At 43.7% G+C, this 12,021-nt stretch overlaps 1 long non-coding RNA gene across 1 annotated transcript in view; it reads right to left on the bottom strand.

The window, feature by feature from the left end:
- LOC119869988 overlaps nucleotides 1-12,021 on the bottom strand; it is a 39,311-nt gene that overhangs the window by 14,270 nt on the left and 13,020 nt on the right. The window contains exon 2 of the long non-coding RNA XR_005354947.1: nucleotides 9,872-9,943. This is a non-coding gene — a long non-coding RNA (uncharacterized LOC119869988). The remainder of the gene's footprint in view (nucleotides 1-9,871; nucleotides 9,944-12,021) is intronic.

Raw genomic sequence — 12,021 nt, 5'->3', positions numbered from 1 at the left:
GCCCACCTTGGGCTCCCTGTTCAGCGGGAAGTCTGCTTCTCCCTCTCCCTGTGCTCTTTCCTCCCAACTTGTGCTCTTTCTCTCTCTCAAACGAAATCTTTAAAAAAGAGAGAGAGAACTGAGACTCAGAAAATACTGGTGGAAGAACAAATGAGGGAGGAAAATGACAGATGAAGACCTCTCCACCAAAATGTGGTGCTATGCTCCCTCTCACGGTACAGACTTGGTGCTGGGATGTGCACTCTCCCCTGGCATCTAGGTGGCCTGATGGAGCAGGAATGGAAGTGGCATGATGCTAAAACACAGATATGCCCGTGCCATGCTCTCCTCGGCCCCTTCTCTTGACTCCATATTGATCCCAAGGCAATCTTGGAAGCTACCTATGGAAGATGGCAGACCCTTCTTGAGTCTGGATACCTAAATGACCTTGTAGAGCAGACCTCCTGTGCCACATGTCACCCTCCACCTCCTGGCCTACCTTGGAACATGACACAGATGAGAAATAAATTGTTATTGGGTAAGCCACTGAAATTTGGAAGTATCTTAAAACAGCAATTATAGAGAGTGAATATCTTGCTATATCTGAGTAAAACTGAGGGGGAAGTAAAGATGAGGAATAGCAGCCATGTTGAGTTTGAAATCGTTGGGAAAACCAGGGGATGGACAGCGGAGACACATGGGGTTGCCGTTAATGCACACAAATCCACCTGTGTGCTTGATCGTAAGTAAATAACAGAGGGAAAGAATTTTCTCCTTCTGCCTTCTCACCCCATAGCCATAGGCTCTAAGCAGGCGGTGAAATGGGAGGTATGAACCTGCTCATTCTCCAGGCGGTCTCATTTCCTTCATATGTCCTCACAATACGAACATCTCACCACTCCGAGTAGAACTTTAGTCTGTAATGAAACAGTTTTTTGTACATAATGGCTCCAAATTGGAGCCAGCTGTTTCATCTCTTGTTCAACCAAAAAAAAAAAACAATGAACAAGTCTCCTGTTGAAGAAATGTTGTTTTTCCTCAGACCCTGGTCTGAGAACTCAACCTCACAGAGGATGTGATTCTCCTGCGTAAGTCTGGGCATTACTGTTTCCAGGAGGGCAGCTAATTTGTGCCAGAGGATTGGCTCTCTTGGGGAGTATGAAGAGAGGGCCAAAGATGGAACCCTGGGGACCCCAACATTTGGGAAGCAGAAGGAGGAATGTTCTTACAGGCTAAAGAGCAGAAGTGGGAGGTGAAGTAGGAGAAGGACCAGGAGTATTTAGTGCTCCCCAAACCAAAGGAGAACCAAATGCCACAGAGTGAATAACATTGTTTCAAATGTAAAAAAAAAAAAAAAAAAAAAAGGCAAGCTGAAAAAAAGGACTCTGCATTTGATAATCAAACTATCACTCGTGACTGTTGCCAGAGCAATTTCGGTGGAGCTGCAGGCATAAAAATCAGACGTTGATGGATAAAACAGTGACTGAGCAGTGAGCTGGAGGGAGCAGGGCTCTGAGATGTCTGGTACTTGGTCAGGTCCGAAGGTCCGGATGAGCTCAGAGAGCCAGCCCCTTCATCCTCCACCACCATTTTCTCACTGTCCAAGTACTCTCGAACTCAGTTTCTTTATCTGTAAAATGGGTTTAATGATCCCTGTCCCAGAGGTTTCTGAGGATTAAATGAGAAAACAGTTGTGATGGGCTTTTAAGAAACTAAACAACTTGGAATGCAAGAGAAATTTTGGGCATTCCAGGTATTGCAAAATCTTCCTCTCAGTGAGGATGGCCAGGCAGCCCAGCACCTGTCCACAGGTGCCACACAATCCATCTCCTAGAACTGTATCACTGAAGTGCCCGAGGGTGATGATTTGAGGAACATAATCAGAGCAGCCCTGTGAAACCCCGTAGTTCCATTGCCGGAAAGCTGTTGAAGATGTTGTGTATTGCATTACAAATTCTCCTCCTAAGCTGACCTGGTGAGTGTCCTCCCAGGTCACAATGGTGTAAGTAATTGTGTTTCTCCTGAACAATGGGCCTGTTTTTATCTTGCAACCGATCACGTTCCACTTTTCTGCAGTGATAACCGGGAAGCTTAGAGACAAATGTGTGGTCCACCCATTGCAGGTAGAGAAGACACCATGTGTACATTTTTGTACTAGACTCCTCTCCAGTACTTTATGTCCTTGTTACTCTCATTTAAAATGTGTGATATTTTATATTACGCATTCTTAGAGTCTAAATGTTTGCTGTTACAAGAGAAGATAGAATTTTCTTGGGGGGGTGAATAATTTTTAGCCCCATATTATAGCTGATTTTCTTTTTTTTTTTTTAGATTTTATTTATTTATTCATGAGAGACACAGAGAGAGAGAGAGAGGCAGAGACACAGGCAGAGGGAGAAGCAGGCTCCATGCAGGAGCCTGATGTGGGACTTGATCTCGGGTCTCCAGGACCAGGCCCTGGACTCAAGGCGGCACCAAACCGCTGAGCCACCCGAGCTGTCCTATAGCTGATTTTCAAATATATATTAATACCTCTCCAGTCTACCTAGATATCCTATAAAGCTTGTCCCTGTGTATCGTCCTTAATACCAAAGCTCATGACAGTAGCTGACACCAACTGAACCCCTGCTATGGGGTGTTCTAAGTGCTTTTATATGTATAAATTCATTACTTATCATAAGAATCCTACTTATGTCTGCTTTACAGATAAGACAATTGAGGCCCATAAAAATTAAGTAATTTTGCCAAAGCTACACAGAAAGTGATGGACCTAAGATTAAAAACCCAATTCTTTGGCTCCAGAGTCTGTGTCCTTTCTCACCAAGTATGGAGTTAGAAAAATGCCACTCCTCTACATGCTCAGAGACATAATACTTTAAATATTTGATTTCTGATGCTTTGTACGATACTGGCAAAAAGCACTGAGGAAGGAGAACAAGATAGCTGAATTAATTTTTTTTTCATGTAATGAAATGGGCCAAAGACAGCTAAGAAAAGTACCATATCTAAACATAAGTATTAGGAATACAGCTCTCTTTGTTAAATAAGTGATTTTTGATTCAACTAATCTCCCTCCCCTGGCTTCAAACAGTCCTAATCTTTCTCTTAGGGTGCTAATTGCCCATACCTGTCATGTGCCTTATCATAATTTTAACTTTTTGAAGGCAGCTGGATGAAATAGATATCAGTCTATGAGGAAAACAGGTTATTTGTAATAAACATGTCATGTCAAGCGTTTCTACCCTTCATCAACTTAGCAAAGTAGAGGGTGGTCCAGTTGGATATTGAAAAAACAAGGAAATGACGTTGCTGGTTCAGGAATTTATGGCTTCTCACCCTTTATTTCTCCTCAGAAGGCAGTTAACGAGATTATACTTTTAATCGCTGGCCGTGCATTGCTACTCTGCTATCTTTAGAGTGGCATTGCACGGCTTATGGATGATAATAATATTCTTGCTTAATAAGGATATGAAGCTAATGCTGTTCCCACATTTCAAATATCCTACTCCCTCTCATCATTCAGGCCCCAGGCCATGTCCCACCCTTTCCACAGAATGGTTCCTCCTTCCCTGAGCATGCCAGCTCACGTGGACAAGACTTCTTTCTCAATCCCTGCAATACCCTTTGACACCCATACCATTTCTACAAGCACAATACTTAACACCTGACATTGTCATTCATGTTGCTACGAGAATCTGTAGCAGGCATTATAAGTTCCTTTAAGCAGGAACAGAGTTTCCTTATATTAACTATGTCCCACAGCACCAAGTTCAAAGGTAGGGCACCAGAAATATTAGGTGAATTATGTGTTCAGAAGAAAGGGAGGGAGTGAATGAATGAATGAATGAATGGAAAGAAGTTTGAAGGTTTCTGTGATTGACTAATCCTGCCTTTGCTTAGGGAAGTATTTCTCTAAGGACGGTCTTTCCACCTTCTGCTCTGAATTACTCGAAATGAAGAAATTAACTATAAATTCAAATTCCTGAGCTCCATCCCCAATCCCTACAACCAGAATATCTGGAGTTGGGGTAGGAATTTGCATCTTAACAATGTACCCCAGATGACTCTTTTATTTTAAGTAGGCTCCATGACCTGGAGCCCAATGTGGTGCTTGAACTCAGGATCCTGAGATCAAGACCTAAGCTGAAATCAAGAGTCAGATGCTTAACAGACTGAGCCACTCAGGTGCACCCCCAGCCCCCAGCCAGGTGAATCTTTGGCATACTACTGTTGAGAGCTACTGTCTTATCAGGGTATGTTTACAAGATATTTTTTAAATGATGAATTGGAATAATCTGGATTAAACACTGTTCCTTTCCATTGATTTTGTAATTAAGCTCAAATTTGTAACAACCTGGGTGTCATACTCTTTGTAAGAAATCAACTCTCATTGGGCTCAGCGGTTTAGCGCCACCTTCCACCCAGGGTGTGATCCTGGGATCGAGTTCCACATGGGGCTCCCTGCATGGAGCCTGTTTCTTCCTCTGTCTCTCTCTCAATCATGAATAAACAAATAAAATCTTTAAAAAAAAAAAAAAGGAGATCAACTCATAAAAGAAAGGGATTAAAAAAATTTTTTTTCGCAAGCAGTGTTGTAAATCCACTGGAATTGAGGTAAATCGCAAAGCCCATAATTATATACTATTATGATTCAATGACACTTCTGCCTGTAGCATCAGTTCACTTGAGTTTTTTAACTTGCACATTTCCCAAGAGAAGCCATATCCCTCTGGGCAAACTGTGGTAGGATCTTAGTTTGGTCTTCAATGTATGATCATTGGACTATCTCACAAATTCTCTCCTTGTGTCTTCCCTTTTGAAATGTCTCCATGTAGGGGCCCCAGGACACAGACAAAGAACCATTTTTCCAAACTAGGGCACTGGTTTGCTCTAGTGCTCTGGAAGCAGCTTCTATTCTGAGCAATAGGACGCCCCCAAACACAGCAGGAATAAACCCCTTCTTCATATCCTCCTCCTTATCTGATGCAGACTTTTTATTTCAATGGGAGATTTTTCTTTTTTATTTAAGATTTTACTTAGCACAGGGGAAGAGCAGAGGGAGAGGGATAAGCAGACTCCTCACTAAGTGTGGAGTCTCGAGGCACCATGGGGCTTGATCCCAGAACCCTTAGATCATTATCTGAGCCAAAATCAAGAGTTGGATGTCCAACCAACTGAGCTGCCCAGGCACCCCTTCAATGGGAGAACCCGGTAGGTCTACCATGACCACTCAACTCTGTTTTGCTTTTCTCTTTCTGCAGTAGAGAACAGCCTCTCTCAGAACCCAAAGCTTTGATGTCACCTTCCATAACAGGCACTGTGTGCATATGGGTCCTTCCTAGTCTCTGAGAGTGCAGGAAAAATGCCTTGAAAGGAATTTCACTGAATTGGCTCTAGACAACTTTGAGTCTTTTTTCCTAATCCTCTACTTGCATGATAGTCATTGAAATTCAAGTCACCTGTTAGGATTGAAGAACTAGAGAAATGGGACCCTTTCTTCTGGAGTTTCCAAGTTAATAGTTTCAAAACTGAGTTCCCTGCTGTGGTCACTGGAGCACACTCTTTCATCTTCTCCAACATTTAAATTCTCTTTATAGGTTTTTAAATACTTTCTCAATACCCTTTTTTGAGGTGTTTTCATCACAAGTATGCACGTGCACACACACATAGACACAGACACATACAAGTTTCCCATGTCTGCCCCATATTTGGGCACTACTTTACTAGGCTATCTCTTGTGTTTCACCTACATTTCCATTATTCCACAATAGTGCCACATTCCAGGACAGGCAACCGTTTTCTTGTCCACTTCTTATTTTGATCCACAGGTCTCACTAAAAGCAAAACAAAGGGTCTCAAGGGGCAGCTGGCTGGCTCAGTTCGTAGAGCACGTGACTCAATCTCTAGTTGTAAGTTCAAGCCCCACGTTGGGTGTAGAGATTACTTAAAGATAAAATATTTTTTAAAAAAGAAAGAAAGGGCCTCAGACAGACAATATAAGTGCCATGTTTAAGATGCCGGCTTCATAGAAATAGATTTCATGTTTTCCAGAGGACGATGTGCATCCTACTATAACCAGTCGTTTGGTGCCATCTGCTGGACACAAAGCATCGCAGGTTGAGGGGAAGCTGATCTGGTATAACGGGCATCAGGTACCCCCTGCATACCTGGAACTGTTCGTGCTGGAAGGATGCTCTCCATCCCTTTATGACAAATAAACTCCCCAACTTTTAAGAAATATCTCAAAAGCCAAGGGCCTTTTCTATTCCTATTTCCTCTGCACTTCATAAAGCGCCTTTGTTTATTTAGTCGAGCAAGTCAGGAGAACTAAGGAGCTCATGATAACCAACAATTAGAAGTCACGTTTCCTTTGTCACTGTGTCCTTAGAATCCAGCATAGCAACTGGCACATGGTAGCAGCTCTGGCCTTGATTTTGTTTTGTTTTTCTGGCATTTTTTAAAGATTTTATTTATTATTCATGAGAGACACACAGAGAGGCAGAGACAGGCAGAGGGAAAAGCAGGCTCCTCGCTGGGAGCCTGATGCGGGACTCGATCCCAGGACTCTGGGATCACAACCTGAGCCAAAGGCAAATGCTCAACCACTGAGCCACCCAGGTGTCCCTGTTTCTGTGGCATTTTGAATGCAACTGTAAGCAAGTATTACCTGAGGTGGGTGCAGATGACTCACAGAGATCTTTATTTGAAGAGAGAGCTTTCTAGACTTCTCTGCCTCGGTAGGTCCTTAAAAGCTCTTAACCAGAAATCTTCCATATCTTATGTAATAAATCTTTATTAAAGGAAGAAACACCATAAGTAAAAACAAATCAGTAACAAACTCTTGGACGGGGGCAAGAGGAGAGACTAAGATTTTGCATTCTAGATACTCCATGAAACCGAGCCTAAAACTGGAGCAATAGTAAATGCCTAAAATATATTTTAAAAACTGATAATTAAAATACTTGCTCAATGTGCTAGTTAATTTTATGTGTCAACTTGGCCTTTAGTTCAAGTTGTTTGATCAAACACCAGTCTAGATGAGGCTGTGAAGTTATATTTCAGATGTAATTAATATTTAAATCAGTAACTGTGAGTAAAGCTGATTACCCTCCATAATGTGGGTGGGCCTCATCCAATCAGTTGAGGGCCTTAACACCAAAGACTAGAGTTCCCCAAAGCGGGAATAGCTTCCGGTCAAGACTGCAGCATAGAAACCCTGCCTGAATTTCCAGCCTGCCTACTCACCCTGTGGATCCCAACCCTCTCTCATCTCACTCTTTCTCCCCATATAGAGAAAAAAATTTTCTCCATCTGGAGAACCCCAATATATCCAGTACAGTACTTCAATGTGCATGCTACATCACTGGTTCTCAAACTGATAGGCATTAGGATACACACCATTGGGATCCCTGGGTGGCGCAGCGGTTTGGCGCCTGCCTTTGGCCCAGGGCGCGATCCTGGAGACCGGGGATCGAATCCCATATCAGGCTCCCGATGCATGGAGCCTGCTTCTCCCTCTGCCTGTGTCTCTGCCTCTCTCTCTCTCTCTCTCTGTGACTATCATAAGTAAATAAATAAAAATAAAAATAAAAATAAAAAAAAAAGGATACACACCATTTACATCATTGTCTCTGAGAGTACAGCCCAGGCGCCTGTATATGTAGTAAGTTCTACAGTTGGTACACTAAGTTTAGCAATGTGCATTACACCGGGTTCGATTAAGACCTTTTTGATACACGTTATGTGCTTATTCTTTATAGCCCATATATATTCTTTTTTTAAAAGATTGATTGATTTGAGTGAGGGGAGAGAGGGCCAAAGGAGAAGAAGAAAGTGAGAAGCAGAGTCCCTGCTGAGTGCAGAGCACAATGTGGGGCTCAATCTCAGAACTATGAGATTATGACCTAAGCTGAAATCAAGAGTCAGATGCTGGAACACCTGGGTGGCTTGGCAGTTGAGCATCTGCCTTTGGCTCTGGGCGTGATCCTGGTCCCAGGATCGAGTCCCACATCGGGTTCCCTGCAGGGAGCCTGCTTCTCCCTCTGCCTGTGTCTCTGTGTCTCTCATGAATAAATAGATAAAATCTTTTTTTTAAAAAAAGTCAGATGCATAATTGACTGAGCCACCCAAGCACCCCTAGCCCACCCATATTTTTTATGTGCTTAAAGAATATATTCTTTATAACCTGCATAGCTTATTCTTTATAGAAAGGGGAACTAACGTTTATTAAGTACCTCCCATGTGCCAAATCCTAGACTAGGCTTTGAGTATATTATCTCATATCTCACTCAACTCTCTTGTTATAGAGTAGACCTAGTTATCTCAAGGTTAGTAACCTGTTCAGGATACACATTCATTTGTTCATCAGATAATGCAGAGCAGCTGCTATGGGTCAGGCACTCTGCATGGCCCTGGAGCTGGCAAGGTGAATGAGAGACACGGTCCCCTCATGGAGCTAATTCTCTCGAAAGGATAACCAATAACAGTCAAGTGAACAAGAAATGAATACTGCCACAGGGCATGTGGATTGTGCCACCCAGGAAATGAGTAACGGGAGGTGACTGAGTAACTGGAATGGATCCACCCTGAGTTAAGTTAGTCACAGAGGGTGAACTTCAAGCTCAGACCTGCCTTTGTCAAGTTATACCGGAGCTGCATGTGCAGCACCCCAGTGGAGGCATTTCAAGGAGGCAGGTCGACAGACCAGCATGAAACTCAAAGAAGAGGTCTGACGGGGGATATAAGCTTAGGTGTCACCACGGAGAGATGGGACTTAAGGACATGGCAATGATGAAATCCCCTGGAGAGAGCTCACACACAGAAGCAGAGCCCAGGAGCAAGACCTGAGGAGGATTCCAGCCCCAGACATCAACAAGAGAGCACCTGCTGAGGTGAGGCCACCTCCAAACAGGCAGCAGGAGGACCAGGAGAGAGGAGTATCAGAAACACAGCTAGTGCATGACGGGTCCAGAATTCAGATCTGCGGTCTGTGTCCATTGCTCACTGCATTCACTTGGTGCATTTGGAGAGTGGAGCATTGCGTTTGTATCATGCTCGGACAGCCACGCTGGCGTATGTTAGCTCAACTGATCCTAATGGCTTTAGAAGGCGAGCAAGGCAGGTGTTACTGTTTTACAGATGAGGACACTGATGCTCAAAGAGGTGAGGTAACTATTGGATGGTGGAGCTGGGACCTAGCCTAAGTCTTCAGATTCCTGGCCAAGCATCTTTCCTTCTTAGTTCACATTCTCAAAGATCATTTTTATGACTTCTTTACCAACAGGGAAAATCTTGCCTTTTTAAGAAAGTATCCATTTGCATGAGATAGTGTGCAAAAAAAAAAAAATGTTGCAAATTACTGGTGAAGAGGTTATCTGTGCCAAATGTAGGCAAAGAGAATGCACCCATTCCAGTGTCAGAGATCAGAACATAGAAGAACAGGGAAAGAAAATATGGATTGCGGGTTTTAAAAATAAAAACTCATGTATTTTATTTTTTCTTGACCTAAAATCTGCCAGTCAAAGCTCCCAGGGCTTTCTCTCAACTCCTTGGCTTCCAACACATCATTTTAGTGACATTAGGGAGACAGCTAGCTACCTGCTGAAAGACCTGGGAGAGCTTTCAGCCTCAGGACCTGAAGGAAAAACTGGAACTTTTGACCTAAAACTTAGTCCATCGTCACTGAAAGCAGGAAAAGCACATCTCAAAGGCATCTTGTAGTTTTGGGGGACTGCACTCTCCAAACATGAGAATAGATAGATGACAGTCATCATGGCAGTATAAGTGGGAGTGGGGGCAGAGGAAGTGCTCTTTCAGCCATATGGCAAAAGTTCAGCTACTGAGACAGCTATGTGTGGGGACAGTCTTGATGAGCCCCGACCGTTTGAGTTACCTTCCCCGACGTGGAGGTAAATTCATCTTTGAGATGACTCCAGCTCCAGCTTCCATCTGACTGCACCTGCATCTACAAAACAAAATAGGGCAAGAGCTGCCTAGCAGACCCCATCAAATCCCAGATTCATGAGCAAAATAATTGCAATTGTTTTAGGCCACAATTGAGGGAGGAGCAATTGTTACACAGTAATAGGTAAATAGACAATTGTTAAACCCCCACTTCATCCCCAACACACACATGCAACTTTGATAATCGTATTTTAGTAATTAAGAAGCATTTATTGCTTAATTTCATGGGTACCTGGGTGACTCAGTCGGTTAAGCATCTGCCTTCAGCTTGGGTCTCATGACCTCAAGGTCCTGGGATGGAGCCCTACATCGGGATCCCTGCTCAGTGGGGAATCTACTTCTCCCCCTGCCCACTCTCTCTCTCATGCTCTCTCCTTCTCTCTCAAATAGTCTTTAAAAAAAAAAAACTTATTCTAAAAAGTGTTTTTTTTTTTATTAATTTCAATGAGAAAACCACTGTTCTATATATACAAAGCTGGGGGGATGCAGAGCAAACACATGATCTCTCCCTCAGAAGATTTTAGACTTATGAAAGAAAAACCAAGAACAAAACAAAACCCCATAAATACAAGGTTGTAAGTGCAGTAATCAAAGCCTGATGAGATGGGGCAGCTGACTCAACCTGCCAAATGGTCGGAGGGAGTTTCAGCTGAACTGAGCCTCAAAGGAAAAAAAAAGAAGAAGAAGCCAAGAAACGACACCGAAGAGGTAGGCAGGGTTGTGCCTCCAAGAGCTCAACGCACTGGTAAGGTGCATGGATTGAATCACCCAGGAAGCCATCAACGTCATTTCTGCAGGGGAGTGGCATGGTCAGCACTGAGTTTAGCAGCTGGCTACAGAATGTCTTGAGGGGAGAGAAGTTTGGAGAGGGATGGGCTGAGAAGCACCAAGGAAGTTGGGGCCAGTGTGGACTGGAGCTGGTTTGTCCCATCTTGCAAAACCCAATGAAGTTTTTAGAAATTTGGGGGAAAGACTATTGGATGGCTTGAAATCAGCCATGGTGGTAGCATTTATGCCATAGACATCAGGCAAAAGGTACAAATCAAGGCTTCCCCTCAGAGCTATCTGTTAGTCACCTACCAGCACACTACTGATGGAGGCAGAGATGCTAACAGATTCCAAAAAAGCTTTAAAAATGTTGTTTAATGGGTCAGGTCTTGATGACTAAGTCAATGTGGGAGGAAGAGTCAGAGGTGCCCCTAATTTCTAACTCATACAACTGTCTGAACATCCATGACATGAATCGAGTTGAAGAATAGAGAGAGAAAACCAGTTTGGCCAAGGTGATGAATTCAGAGGTTGTAACATGTTGATTCTGAAGTGCCTAAAGGGTCACAGCAAGCAATCGGTCAAGAGGGTCTGAGGCTGGAAGAGACCAAGAGCAGGACCAGGAGTGGGAGAGAGACTTTCCAGGGTGAGGAAGGAGAGCGTTGAGCAGTAAGCATCAAAGTGCACTAAGAGGAGTATCGGGAAAACAAATTTCAGCTGTGAGGGAGGCCAGATGGAGCACTCAGGGCAGCGAGAAGAGAACACAGCAGCTACGTGTATGATCACAGCTGTGAAATGCAGCAGAGGCATCAATAAAATAACACAAGGGAAGCATCTATAAGTCGTGCATCCTATCACATCCCCTTGAGGTACAAAAAAACAGCATTTCTTTAGTATTCAGACCACAGTACGTTCCCAGCTGTAAGTGCCAGCAGCCCATTCTAATGTTCTTAAGGTTCCTATCACAGGTAGGATCTGAAACCCCCAGGCAGGCCTATACTGTGAAAGAGAACCATCCGAAGAAGTGTCACTTTACAGAGAAGGGGCAGGAGAGGTGGCAGCCCTCCACGGTGTCTCTGCTAAAAGCCACCAGTTCCATGCCAGGGATTTGAAACCATTGAGGCTTTTGATGTAGGATTTGGGAGGCAAGATTGCCTGTGTCCTCAGTTTTACCTTGAGCTATGGTGCTACATGCCAAAGTAGGGCAAAGCTCCAAGGTACTACTCGATGTCACACACTCACACTCACACACACACATACACACAATGCAGCCATTTGCCCCAAGACCCCCTATCCTTTGGTGTGTTTGGG

The sequence above is a fragment of the Canis lupus genome, chromosome 2 (genome assembly GCF_011100685.1).
Source record: "Canis lupus familiaris isolate Mischka breed German Shepherd chromosome 2, alternate assembly UU_Cfam_GSD_1.0, whole genome shotgun sequence".
In the NCBI taxonomy this organism is placed as follows: domain Eukaryota; kingdom Metazoa; phylum Chordata; class Mammalia; order Carnivora; family Canidae; genus Canis; species Canis lupus.
The sequence above is the reverse complement of the archived record's forward strand: the minus strand, read 5'-3'. Positions and strand labels throughout refer to the sequence as shown.